This window comes from Pseudophryne corroboree, chromosome 3, assembly GCF_028390025.1.
Source record: "Pseudophryne corroboree isolate aPseCor3 chromosome 3, aPseCor3.hap2, whole genome shotgun sequence".
In the NCBI taxonomy this organism is placed as follows: domain Eukaryota; kingdom Metazoa; phylum Chordata; class Amphibia; order Anura; family Myobatrachidae; genus Pseudophryne; species Pseudophryne corroboree.
Window position 1 is genome coordinate 748,026,784 of NC_086446.1, and position 13,392 is coordinate 748,040,175.

Here is a 13,392-nt window from a genome sequence, read left to right on the forward strand (position 1 = left end):
GCCAGTGGCTGACAGGTAGTAACCATCTTCTCCTCTCCTCATACCCAGCTATCACTCCGGCTGGCTCCCTGCTTCTCCTGTCACTAAGCTTTCAGCCCATATTAACAGTCAGCCTCTTCCTTTGCTGCCATCATCCTGCATTCGCTATATTCCCACTCTATGGGTGGCATGGACACCCACGAGTGGAAATAGTCCCTGTTAGTCGGCATTACAAGGGGGCGGAATTCAGTGTACACACACACATATATATATATATATATATATATATATATATATTATATATAGCGTCATCTGGTCCGGCTCTCTCCGTACTGCTGAATGCTGGTCCGGGTGCCCTCACGGCATATGCAATAGTCGAATCCTTGGGTGCGGCACTCCTAGATACTTCAATAAATCAAGTGTACAAGTACACTTGATTTATTGAAGTATCTAGGAGTGCGGCACCTAAGGATTCGACTATATAATATATATATATATATATATATATATAATATTCTGGGACCCCCCTTCCCCCCTAAAAATCCTGCGTTTGCCCCAGGTGTGTGTGTGTTAATGTGTGTGTGTAATTGAATGAGGCGTGGTGTGTGTGTGTGTGTGTGTGTGTGTGTGTGTGTGTGTGTGTGTGTGTGTGTATCTTTCATCTGAGACAGCCGTGTCCTGAGTCTTATTTTTATCAATTATGTCCCGTGAGTGCCACTTCTTCATATATATGTGTATATATATATATATATATATTCCTATATGTATAGAGGGGGGGGCACCAACATTTTATCATGCCTCCGGGCGACTGGGGCGAACTTACGCCACTGAGAATACTTAAGTGTCCTGTAAAATGCACAGCGCTGACATGCAAGCGGCTTACAGAGGAGGATTTGCCCAAACAGTCCCAGGATCAGCTCAGCTTGTCCTAATGGCGCCCAAACGCTGACAGGGAGTGAGGGAGAGAGAGATATGCAGCTCCAGGGCGTGAACATTTACTGTAAATGGCGCCCTGGGGCTGGGGGAGGGGCTACAGGTCAAAGCCTTATTTCCCTGCTGGACTTCACCACCGGGTACTGTGGGCTTATATAGACAGTTTATGAGAGAAAACCGACCTGTGCCCTTGCCCTAGTGGTCTAGTGGGGTCCCTGTACTGCCACAGTGTCCACGGCAGCGCGTGCGGCCTACCGCCCACCGGCCGCGCGGGATCGCGATTTACAGTGGGTACTGCCGGGGGGGGACCCACTTACCTCCTCCCTGAGTGCGGCCACGTGATCCAGGAGAACAGCGGTCGTGTGTGTAACTAACTGGAAGAAAACCGGAGCCTCCGCTGTAAGTACCCGGCAACCAGGGCGCGGGAGTGTACAGCACCGCTGGGGAAGGTGATGGAGCTGCAGCAGGAGATGTCTGACTGACATCTAACACAGTCAGTGTCACTGCTGCAGCCCTTGAAGTCTTTATTTTTCTTTTAAAAGCTTCTTCTCAGGGCTGCTGGAGCAGCCCCCCTGTTGTGTGCCTGCTTACTGCATGGCACCAACTACAAAACTGAGCTCCTGTGCACGGAGACGGGGTTATAGAGGAGGCAGCGCTATGTATTCTGGGAAGAAGGTCAAAGCTTTGAGCCTGTTGGTGCCTCGGATCAAGATCCTACTCTACACCTCAATGTCATTCCCTGTGGAGCCCAGTGTACCCCGCAGAAGAAAATCACCTATACTGGTCTATGGCTGCAGTGCAATAAGTATGAAAGTAGTAAGCTGGGTGTTTGGTGAGGTGCGGTATGATATACCAGCAGACGGGATACCGGCTGTCAGTATACCAACAGCGTCATCCCGCCTGCTGGTATATGCTGGGGGGACAGATGCTGGCCAGAGAGAGAAAAGAGGGGGGACAGATGCTGGCCAGAGAGAGAAAGGAGGGGGGGGGGGGGGGGGGGGGGGGACAGATGCTGGACAGAGAGAGGAGAGGGTTCATATTCGGATAGAATAGAGAGCAAGAGGGGCAGATGTGTGGGAGAGAGGGGGCAGATGATGGGCAGTGGTGGGGGGGGCAGATACTGTGCACAGACTTTACATAGAAAGAATGAAGCATGTTCAGTAGGATTGAGAGAGAGACAGAAGCTGCATAGAGAGGTGGCAGAGTTAGGCAGGAGCTATGGGACAGGAGCAGTTACTGTGGAGACAGAGGAGGCAGGCTTAATACTCACTGACAGGGGCCATGCTGTGAGATCGGTTGTGTCTATGTTGCCTTCAGCAAAGGACCTGGACGTGACAAAACGAGTGGGCAGGAGAGAACTTCCACCCTCACAGCTCCTAAATGTTTTCTTCGTTCTCCGATCGTCTGGGGTATTTATTTATTTTCTATGCAGCATTGGACCCTCGCGGGCTCGCTTCGCTCACCACGCATCGGGCTCGGTGTCTCGCCACACTTTTCTATTCCAAATAGATTGTGACATGGACCCAGGGTGTTATGGGAAAGGTCCTCTGCACGAAGAGAATCTAGACGCTACCCTGTAAGATCCTCCGTGTTCCAACAGGGGTCAGAGGAGCATGTGACAGCTCCTCCAATCAGGGGCTCTTCTAATCAGCATGTGCCGATCTCCTCCAATCACAGCTCGGCACATGATCGTCTAACCCCCATTGCTGAGATCAGGGAGGAGGAGACTGAGGCTCTCACAGTGAGTCATATATCGAATTCCCCTCCCATCCCTGTGCTGCCGGCGCCGCTGCTTGTCATGCAGTGTGACAGGCGTAGCGGCAGCAAAAGCAGCAGAGTAGCAGAGCAGGGAGAGTGCCTCTTTACTTTGCAGACTCTGCTTAGTGGGTAGCGCCGAGCCTGGGGGGGAGGGGGGGGGGGGAGGTTAATGAGGGAGAAGGAGGATTAGATCAGAGGAATCAATTTTAATGAGGTGAGTGTGGGAGTCATCTGGGGTACTGGGGTATGATTTTTAATTTGAGAGGTGGAGGGTCTGTGAAATGGTATCCGGTCTTTAGGTCGACAACACGTAGGTCGACACTCAGGTTGACCACTATTGACCGTCATGGTCACTAGGTCGACATGGAAAAGGTCGACACATGAAAAGGTCGACATGAGTTTTTCACTTTTTATTTCGACATTTGTGCTCTTTTTCAAAGTTTACGATCCACGTGGATTACGATTGGGAAGAGTTACCTAGCCCGAAGCTAAGGGAGACCGTGCACTAATTGGGGTTGTAAAACAACACCAAAAAAATAAAACTTTTTCCATGTTGACCTAGTCACTTTCGACCAATAGTGGTTGATCTAATGACTGTCGACCCAACGATCCACACCCCTGTGAAATCGGTATTGGTATGTGATACCGGTGAACGGGGTGACGGCGGTCACAATACCAAAAGCAGAATCCCGATGCTGACGATCCTGACAGGGGTGAGATAATAAGAATTTACTTACCGATAATTCTATTTCTCGTAGTCCGTAGTGGATGCTGGGGACTCCGTCAGGACCATGGGGATTAGCGGCTCCGCAGGAGACAGGGCACAAAAGTAAAAGCTTTAGGATCAGGTGGTGTGCACTGGCTCCTCCCCCTATGACCCTCCTCCAAGCCTCAGTTAGGATACTGTGCCCGGACGAGCGTACACAATAAGGAAGGATTTTGAATCCCGGGTAAGACTCATACCAGCCACACCAATCACACTGTACAACCTGTGATCTGAACCCGGTTAACAGCATGATAACAGCGGAGCCTCTGAAAAGATGGCTCACAACAATAATAACTAGAGATGAGCGGGTTCGGTTTCTCTGAATCCGAACCCGCACGAACTTCATGTTTTTTTTCACGGGTCCGAGCGACTCGGATCTTCCCGCCTTGCTCGGTTAACCCGAGCGCGCCCGAACGTCATCATGACGCTGTCGGATTCTCGCGAGGCTCGGATTCTATCGCGAGACTCGGATTCTATATAAGGAGCCGCGCGTCGCCGCCATTTTCACACGTGCATTGAGATTGATAGGGAGAGGACGTGGCTGGCGTCCTCTCCATTTAGATTAGAAGAGAGAGAGAGAGAGAGATTGACCTGATTTACTGGAGCTTAGGAGTACTGTAGAAGTGTAGAGAGTGCAGAGTTTACTAGTGAGTTGACCACAGTGACCACCAGACAGTGCAGTTTTATTTAATATATCCGTTCTCTGCCTGATCTAAACGATACACACAGTGACTCAGTCACATACCATATCTGTGTGCACTGCTCAGCCCAGTGTGCTGCATCATCTATGTATATATATCTGACTGTGCTCAGCTCACGCAGCTTATAATTGTGGGGGAGACTGGGGAGCACTGCAGTGCCAGTTATAGGTTATAGCAGGAGCCAGGAGTACATATTATATTAAAATTAAACAGTGCACACTTTTGCTGCAGGAGTGCCACTGCCAGTGTGACTGACCAGTGACCTGACCACACTGACCACCAGTATAGTTAGTAGTATACTATATTGTGTGATTGCCTGAAAAAGTTAAACACTCGTCGTGTGACTTCACTTGTGTGGTGTTTTTTTTTTTATTCTATAAAAAACTCATTCTGCTGACAGACAGTGTCCAGCAGGTCCGTCATTATATAATATATATACCTGTCCGGCTGCAGTAGTGATATATATATATATTTTATATCATTATTTATCATCCAGTCGCAGCAGACACAGTACGGTAGTTCACGGCTGTAGCTACCTCTGTGTCGGCACTCGGCAGTCCGTCCATAATTGTATACCACCTACCCGAGGTTTTTTTTTCTTTCTTCTTTATACATACATACTACTACATCTCTTTATCAACCAGTCTATATTAGCAGCAGACACAGTACGGTAGTTCACGGCTGTAGCTACCTCTGTGTCGGCACTCGGCAGTCCGTCCATAATTGTATACCACCTACCCGTGGTTTTTTTTTCTTTCTTCTTTATACATACATACTACTACATCTCTTTATCAACCAGTCTATATTAGCAGCAGACACAGTACAGTACGGTAGTTCACGGCTGTAGCTACCTCTGTGTCGGCACTCGGCAGTCCGTCCATAATTGTATACCACCTACCCGTGGTTTTTTTTTCTTTCTTCTTTATACATACTACATCTCATTATCATCCAGTCTATATTAGCAGCAGACACAGTACAGTACGGTAGTCCACGGCTGTAGCTACCTCTGTGTCGGCACTCGGCAGTCCATCCATAATTGTATACCACCTACCCGTGGTTTTTTTTTCTTTCTTCTTTATACATACTACATCTCATTATCATCCAGTCTATATTAGCAGCAGACACAGTACAGTACGGTAGTCCACGGCTGTAGCTACCTCTGTGTCGGCACTCGGCAGTCCATCCATAATTGTATACCACCTAACCGTGGTTTTTTTTTCTTTCTTCTTTATACATACTACATCTCATTATCATCCAGTCTATATTAGCAGCAGACACAGTGTCAGGAATCGACTTACCAGGCTGACATCCGTCCGCCGCTGCGGACTCCGTCCTGGCTCCCTGCGGTCACCTGTCGCCTATGCCCCTGCCATGGGACATCATCAAGGGCCTGGGAACACTCCTGAGGCAGCGGGCATGTAGCGCGCCGCGTCCCTGCTAGGCCGCAGCGTGGGCGCCGCCATGACAGTCTGTAAACAGCCAGTATACTGCGGCCAATCCGGTGCTTGGCCGCACCCACTTTCCTTCACTCATCCAATCCCTGTGCACCATGGGGTACATAAGAGACTGCAGGATCAGTCTGCAGGCATCCTGGACTTTGTGTCTCTCCAGCGACCCATGTGAAAGGATCTGTTCCTGTTCCTCCTGTGTTCCTGGTTCTCTGCTTAAGAACTTGTACTCCTGGTTACTCTGCACAGCTCCGTGGAACTTCAAGGCCCAGCAATACCTGCAACCTGCAAATAAGGCTTCACACTCATCACCACCTTGTGTGCTTCAGCCTGCAGTTGAAGACTGACTCCAGGTGTGTTTCATTCCTCCACCTGTGATACAGCTTGCTGCTGCCAGTGCCTCATCACCTGCACTGTGAAGTCAGACTCCTGCCTCTGCTCAGGTTTGCCATTCTACACCTTGCTGCCTAAGTTTCCTGTTTTAAAAACCTGCACTGGTTTCCAAACCAGAACCATTTCACAAACACTTGTTCTTCTGTTTATATATTACCGGATATTATTTTCTCAAGTCATCTGTCATCCATTGCCATAGACTTTCAGTTATCATACTGAGTGATTGACTTTATTCATCTGTTATTATTGTTTCTGCTACTATTCTGTGTTATATCATCTGCCAAATAAAATACCATTGCGCTCATGCGCAGGAACGTTATCCAGCCTCCTCGTTTTCTCCCATCTACCTCCACTGACCCACTAGCGCCCCCTCCGGGGACACAGCCCAAACACAATCTGACAGTAAGTCCAGGATCTATGGACTCGGATGGTGGACGGAGTGTGGGGTCAGAGGCCTTGCAAAATCTTGTCTCCCGTCTGGATGGTCAAGAGGTTGCGCAGCAGCAGATGCTTCAATTCCTGCAAGGGATGTCCTCCCGATTAGATACACTACAGCAATCCCTGCCTAGTGTACTCTCTCCTACTGTTCCTGTTACTCCAGCACCTGCCAGTGCTGTGAGTTCTTCTATGCCGGCTGCATCAGCTCCAGTGTCACGTCTGCATCTGCCCGTGCCGAGCAAGTATGATGGCAGTCCTAAGTTATGTCGCGGGTTTCTCAATCAATGTGAAATACAGTTTGAGTTATTGCCACATAATTTCCCCACGCCAAGATCCAAGGTTGCCTACATCATCTCCTTACTCTCTGGATCTGCTCTGAGTTGGGTGTCTCCTCTGTGGGAACGTGCTGACCCTCTGATTAACAACTACACAGACTTCGTGTCAACCTTCAGACGGATCTTTGACGAGCCTGGTCGTGCGACATCAGCTTCGGCAGACCTGATCCAACTTCGTCAAGGTACCCGAAGCATGGGACAATATGTCATCCAGTTCCAGACGTTGGCTGCAGAGGTTCAGTGGAACAACCAAGCTCTGGTAGCAGCTTTCTGGCACGGACTCTCGGATCGGATCAAGGATGAACTGGCGACCCGTGACATTCCTGTTCAACTGTCTGATTTGATCTCCCTGTGTATTAAGTTGGACTCTCGCATCCGCGAACGCAATAATGAACGCGCTCGGAGTGAGCCACGCAGATCAAGGTTCATACCTTCTGTACAGTTCCAGTCTCCCTCTTCTGACGAGCCTATGCAGATAAATAGGTCCCGCCTAACTCCTGAAGAGCGGGCAAGAAGAATACGTGAGAGACTCTGCCTATACTGTGCTGCTGCGGGCCATCAGATTAACTCCTGCACGGTGCGTTCGGGAAACGCCAGATCCTGACTTGTAAGGGAGGAGTCAAGTTAGGATCTTTCAGTCAAGCTCCTTCTCAACAAGACCTCATCCTTCCAGTGATGCTAGAGACTCCAGTTGGGCTCCAGTCTGCGTCAGCATTAGTGGACTGTGGTGCTGCAGGAAACTTTATCACCCAAGCTGCGGTAAATAAATTTTGCCTATTTACCTGTGAACTTTCTTGTCCAGTTTACATTACTGCTGTGGATGGTAGTCGAATCTCCAAGGGGAACATTTCTCATCAAACTGTTCCAGTGGTTCTGGGAGTTGGATTTCTCCATTCTGAACTGATCAAGTTCCTGGTCATCCCTCAAGCCACCCAGGAGATTGTCTTGGGCATGCCCTGGCTCCAGCTACATAATCCACAGTTTGACTGGTCAACGTTGCAGCTTACCTCATGGGGTTCACATTGTCATCAATCCTGCTTAGCCCAAGTGTGTCCCATTAAGTCTACCGAAGTAAAGACACAGTCAAGTCTCCCAGCAGCTTATCAAGACTTCTCAGACGTCTTCTGTGAAAAGGCTGCTGATATCCTGCCGCCCCATAGGGAATGGGATTGTCCCATCGATCTCCTTCCTGGCAAGAAGCCACCTAGGGGGCGCACCTACCCGTTGTCTGTTCCTGAAACTGAGGCGATGAGTAATTACATCAGAGAGAATCTTCAGAAGGGATTCATCCGTCCGTCATCATCTCCCGCTGGTGCAGGTTTCTTCTTTGTTAAAAAGAAGGATGGAGGACTGCGTCCATGCATTGACTATCGGGGTCTCAATGACATTACTATCAAGAATAGTTATCCATTACCACTCATTACCGAATTATTTGACAGAGTTAAAGGAGCCCGCATCTTCACCAAGTTAGATCTCCGCGGTGCCTATAATCTCATCAGAATCCGGAGTGGTGACGAGTGGAAGACAGCTTTCAACACTCGAGATGGCCATTATGAATACCTGGTAATGCCATTTGGGTTGAGTAATGCTCCAGCAGTGTTCCAACACTTTGTGAACGAAATCTTTCGTGATGTCCTGTATAAGTACCTCGTTGTTTACTTAGATGATATCCTTATCTTCTCCCAAGACCTTCCATCTCATCGTCTACAAATTTGTGAAGTTCTCCGACGTCTTCGTGAGAACCGGCTCTACGGGAAACTATCTAAATGCACCTTTGAAGTTCCCTCTATACCCTTCCTGGGTTATATAATTTCCGGATCGGATCTTCAGATGGACCCGACAAAATTGGAAGCTATTGCCAATTGGTCCATTCCAAACTCTCTCAAGTCTATCCAGCGATTCCTGGGTTTCGCCAACTACTATAGAAAATTTATTCGAGGATTCTCCACTCTCATCGCTCCTATTACCAACCTGACTCGGAAAGGGGCAGACCATTCCAACTGGTCAGAAGAAGCCTTGGCAGCCTTCCAGAAGATCAAGCTAGCCTTTATGTCTGCTCCAGTGCTGTCTCAGCCAGATGTCAACAGACCATTCGAGTTGGAGGTAGATGCCTCTACAGTTGGGGTTGGAGCTGTTCTCTCCCAGAAGGGATCCGATGGGAAAGTCCACCCTTGTGGATTTTATTCTCGAAAGTTTCTTCCTGCAGAAGCTAACTACTCCGTGGGAGATCAAGAACTACTGGCGATCAAGCTGGCTCTCGAGGAATGGAGATATCTCCTAGAAGGGGCCAAACATCCGTTTAATATCTACACGGATCATAAAAACCTGCTATATTTAAAGGCAGCTCAGTGCCTTAACCCTCGCCAGTCCAGGTGGGCTATGTTTTTCTCACGTTTTAATTTCAAGCTTCATTTCCGCCCAGGTTCGCAGAATGTGAAAGCCGACGCGTTATCCCGATCCATGGAATCTGAAGAAGGAACATCTGACTCAGTGCCACATTCCATCCTGAGTCCCGTGGTTTTCGCTGCATCTCAAGTCTCCCCAGCTCCTCCTCCTGGTAAGACTTTTGTTTCCCCAGATCTCCGTCCCAAGTTGCTATCTTGGGCCCATCAATCCAAGTTCACTGGTCATCCTGGGGTCCTGAAGACCTTCAAGTTCCTTTCTGCTACATATTGGTGGCCAAAGATGAAAATGGACATCCAGGATTTCGTGGCATCCTGTCCTAAATGTGTGCAGCACAAGACTCCTCGTCAGTCTCCAGCAGGTCAGTTACAACCACTGTCTATCCCTAGTCGTCCCTGGTCACACCTGTCCATGGATTTTATCACCGACCTTCCTCCTTCTCAAGGACATAATACCATTTGGGTTGTAGTGGACAGATTCACCAAGATGGCTCATTTTGTTCCTCTCCAGGGTCTCCCTTCTGCCCCAAAACTTGCCCAAATCTTCCTACGGGAGATTTTCCGCTTACATGGTTTACCCTCTGAAATAATATCTGACCGGGGGGTACAGTTTGTAGCGAGGTTTTGGAGGGCCCTCTGTTCTGCCATGCAGGTCAAACTGAAGTTTTCATCTTCATACCATCCTCAGACGAATGGGCAGACAGAGAGGGTCAATCAAGAACTTGAGACTTTTTTAAGATTATATGTTTCATCTTCCCAGGATGACTGGTTCGATCTGCTCCCATGGGCCGAGTTTGCCCACAACTTTCGATACCATACTGCCACTGAAACGACACCATTCTTTGCAGTATATGGGCAACATCCCCGTGTACCTGATTTCCAAGAACTCCCTCATATGGATGTTCCTGCTGCCACTACTGCTCTGACTCAGTTTTCATCTATTTGGAGAAAAATTCACGTTTCCCTCAAAAAGGCCTCCAGTCGGTACAAGGTCTTTGCCGACCGCAAGAGACGTGCGGTTCCCCATTTGAAACCTGGGGACAAGGTTTGGCTATCAACCCGTAACCTCCGTCTCAGGGTCCCATCCATGAAGTTTGCACCACGCTTCATTGGTCCTTACCCTGTCGAAAGAGTCATCAACCCAGTGGCCTATAAATTAAAGTTACCATCTTCCCTTCGTATACCTAACGCTTTTCATATTTCTCTCCTCAGACCTCTAGTCCTAAACCGCTTTCAGAATACTCTTCCAGTAGGTCCCAAGGTTCGAACTCAGCGGGGCGTGGAATTCGAGATCAACAAAATTCTGGACTCCCGTTGTCGGTATGGACGTCTCCAGTACCTGGTCGATTGGTCCGGTTATGGCCCAGAGGAGAGAAGTTGGGTGAATTCGTCCGACGTCCATGCTCCTAGGTTGGTCCGTGTCTTCCACAGCACTCATCCCTCCAAACCACGTGGGTGTTCGGTGTCCACCCCTAAAGGAGGGGGTACTGTCAGGAATCGACTTACCAGGCTGACATCCGTCCGCCGCTGCGGACTCCGTCCTGGCTCCCTGCGGTCACCTGTCGCCTATGCCCCTGCCATGGGACATCATCAAGGGCCTGGGAACACTCCTGAGGCAGCGGGCATGTAGCGCGCCGCGTCCCTGCTAGGCCGCAGCGTGGGCGCCGCCATGACAGTCTGTAAACAGCCAGTATACTGCGGCCAATCCGGTGCTTGGCCGCACCCACTTTCCTTCACTCATCCAATCCCTGTGCACCATGGGGTACATAAGAGACTGCAGGATCAGTCTGCAGGCATCCTGGACTTTGTGTCTCTCCAGCGACCCATGTGAAAGGATCTGTTCCTGTTCCTCCTGTGTTCCTGGTTCTCTGCTTAAGAACTTGTACTCCTGGTTACTCTGCACAGCTCCGTGGAACTTCAAGGCCCAGCAATACCTGCAACCTGCAAATAAGGCTTCACACTCATCACCACCTTGTGTGCTTCAGCCTGCAGTTGAAGACTGACTCCAGGTGTGTTTCATTCCTCCACCTGTGATACAGCTTGCTGCTGCCAGTGCCTCATCACCTGCACTGTGAAGTCAGACTCCTGCCTCTGCTCAGGTTTGCCATTCTACACCTTGCTGCCTAAGTTTCCTGTTTTAAAAACCTGCACTGGTTTCCAAACCAGAACCATTTCACAAACACTTGTTCTTCTGTTTATATATTACCGGATATTATTTTCTCAAGTCATCTGTCATCCATTGCCATAGACTTTCAGTTATCATACTGAGTGATTGACTTTATTCATCTGTTATTATTGTTTCTGCTACTATTCTGTGTTATATCATCTGCCAAATAAAATACCATTGCGCTCATGCGCAGGAACGTTATCCAGCCTCCTCGTTTTCTCCCATCTACCTCCACTGACCCACTAGCGCCCCCTCCGGGGACACAGCCCAAGCACAATCTGACACACAGTACAGTACGGTAGTCCACGGCTGTAGCTACCTCTGTGTCGGCACTCGGCAGTCCATCCATAATTGTATACCACCTACCCGTGGTTTTTTTTTCTTTCTTCTTTATACATACTACATCTCATTATCATCCAGTCTATATTAGCAGCAGACACAGTACAGTACGGTAGTCCACGGCTGTAGCTACCTCTGTGTCGGCACTCGGCAGTCCATCCATAATTGTATACCACCTACCCGTGGTTTTTTTTTCTTTCTTCTTTATACATACTACATCTCATTATCATCCAGTCTATATTAGCAGCAGATACAGTACAGTACGGTAGTCCACGGCTGTAGCTACCTCTGTGTCGGCACTCGGCAGTCCATCCATAATTGTATACTAGTATCCATCCATCTCCATTGTTTACCTGAGGTGCCTTTTAGTTGTGCCTATTAAAATATGGAGAACAAAAATGTTGAGGTTCCAAAATTAGGGAAAGATCAAGATCCACTTCCACCTCGTGCTGAAGCTGCTGCCACTAGTCATGGCCGAGACGATGAAATGCCAGCAACGTCGTCTGCCAAGGCCGATGCCCAATGTCATAGTACAGAGCATGTCAAATCCAAAACACCAAATATCAGTAAAAAAAGGACTCCAAAACCTAAAATAAAATTGTCGGAGGAGAAGCGTAAACTTGCCAATATGCCATTTACCACACGGAGTGGCAAGGAACGGCTGAGGCCCTGGCCTATGTTCATGGCTAGTGGTTCAGCTTCACATGAGGATGGAAGCACTCAGCCTCTCGCTAGAAAACTGAAAAGACTCAAGCTGGCAAAAGCACCGCAAAGAACTGTGCGTTCTTCGAAATCCCAAATCCACAAGGAGAGTCCAATTGTGTCGGTTGCGATGCCTGACCTTCCCAACACTGGACGTGAAGAGCATGCGCCTTCCACCATTTGCACGCCCCCTGCAAGTGCTGGAAGGAGCACCCGCAGTCCAGTTCCTGATAGTCAGATTGAAGATGTCAGTGTTGAAGTACACCAGGATGAGGAGGATATGGGTGTTGCTGGCGCTGGGGAGGAAATTGACCAGGAGGATTCTGATGGTGAGGTGGTTTGTTTAAGTCAGGCACCCGGGGAGACACCTGTTGTCCGTGGGAGGAATATGGCCGTTGACATGCCTGGTGAAAATACCAAAAAAATCAGCTCTTCGGTGTGGAGGTATTTCACCAGAAATGCGGACAACATTTGTCAAGCCGTGTGTTCCCTTTGTCAAGCTGTAATAAGTAGGGGTAAGGACGTTAACCACCTCGGAACATCCTCCCTTATACGTCACCTGCAGCGCATTCATAATAAGTCAGTGACAAGTTCAAAAACTTTGGGCGACAGCGGAAGCAGTCCACTGACCAGTAAATCCCTTCCTCTTGTAACCAAGCTCACGCAAACCACCCCACCAACTCCCTCAGTGTCAATTTCCTCCTTCCCCAGGAATGCCAATAGTCCTGCAGGCCATGTGACTGGCAATTCTGACGAGTCCTCTCCTGCCTGGGATTCCTCCGATGCATCCTTGCGTGTAACGCCTACTGCTGCTGGCGCTGCTGTTGTTGCTGCTGGGAGTCGATGGTCATCCCAGAGGGGAAGTCGTAAGCCCACTTGTACTACTTCCAGTAAGCAATTGACTGTCCAACAGTCCTTTGCGAGGAAGATGAAATATCACAGCAGTCATCCTGCTGCAAAGCGGATAACTGAGGCCTTGACAACTATGTTGGTGTTAGACGTGCGTCCGGTATCCGCCGTTAGTTCACAGG